Source organism: Geospiza fortis, unplaced genomic scaffold (genome assembly GCF_000277835.1).
Source record: "Geospiza fortis unplaced genomic scaffold, GeoFor_1.0 scaffold213, whole genome shotgun sequence".
NCBI classification, from domain to species: domain Eukaryota; kingdom Metazoa; phylum Chordata; class Aves; order Passeriformes; family Thraupidae; genus Geospiza; species Geospiza fortis.
Window position 1 is genome coordinate 1,684,478 of NW_005054399.1, and position 1,402 is coordinate 1,685,879.

Below are 1,402 nucleotides of genomic sequence, written 5' to 3' on the forward strand. Positions count from 1 at the left end.
CACCTGATAAATCCCTTTTTGACTGCTGACAAGTCTTGGGGCATCATCTCCCCAGGAGTTTTGCTTATTCCCTGACAGGGAGGCTCTCAGGGGAGACTGAAGCAGTTCAGTTGGAGCTTCCAGGGCAGGTGGGCACAGCTGGAATGGGACTTGCAGCCCCTCCTGAGGCAAGGAGGGCACCACACACTACACCACCCAACTGGGAGGCACCTCATAAGCTGGACTATACTGTGAGAAATTCATCTCCTGCTTGGTCCATGAGTGGGAAGCGTGGCTGTGGGAATGGCTGCCAGCAGGGAGATGAAGACAAGTGCAATGTGCACAATGTGGGACTGTGAAGGGACAGGTGAGAGGACAGAGGGACAGCCCTCACCTGTGCAGGTGTGTGGGAACACCAGGTGTCCGTTGTGTTCGAGTGTTTATGAGTCATACAAGAAATAAAATATTTGTCTGATCAGTGCGGTCTTGATGTCCTGGGAAAGTTCAATATAAATCCTTCCTCCTATCCTGGTTTAGTTTCCCAGCCTGGTTTGCTCAAGGGATCACCCCCCACCCCTCCCAGTGCTGGACACACACATTCCTGGCTGTGTTCCAGTCCTGGACTGGGATATTCCCTCTGTGCTGGGGAGGAGACTGTCAGCTTTGTCCTTGTGCCACCCCCAGTGACCACAGGTGAGCTCATTCATTAACACCAGCCCTGATAGGCTGGAGGATTCTAGGAAGTGTCTTGTGCTGTGCAGGAGACCTGAATTAAACTTACGGCTGCAGAGAGAATGAGGGTGGGGTGGAGAGGAGCAGCTGGAGCAGGACAAAACCACCTGAGCCAGGTTTTAGCAGTCAAGTGTTTATTTGACTTTGTCACTTTGTAAGAAACATCCCCACAGTTACAAAATACACCATTTTTGTTTGCAGTGAAATGCTGACCAGACAGGAACTGTTGGCATTTTGGTCACAATCACTGTTCTTTAAAAATACAAAAATTAGAAAAAATAAGGCACTTGCAGAAGTCCCTCCCTCTCCCTTGGAACGAATGGATGGGGGTCTCGTTTTTCATTTAAGCAGCTTGATCCTGATACATCACTGTGAGATTCAAGGCAATAAATAAGACACCATCTCTTGGTGACTACAGACACAAAAATATACATTCAGGGGGATTGATGGGCTTTGAGTCAAGTTTATTGCTGTGAGGGTGTAACTCCACGACTGAATCCCCTTAGCTGGGACATGGAGGGGACCTTGGGACACTGCTGGAGCTGGCACAGGAGCTGCTGGAGGAGAAGTGAGAGTGCTGGAAGCTGTGGGTGCTGCCCACCACGCAGGGCTGGGCTTTTCGAGGGACTGTGGGGGGCAGAGCTGCTCTCCGTACTTCAGGGAAGTAGGGCAGTTGTCTGATCCCATTCCT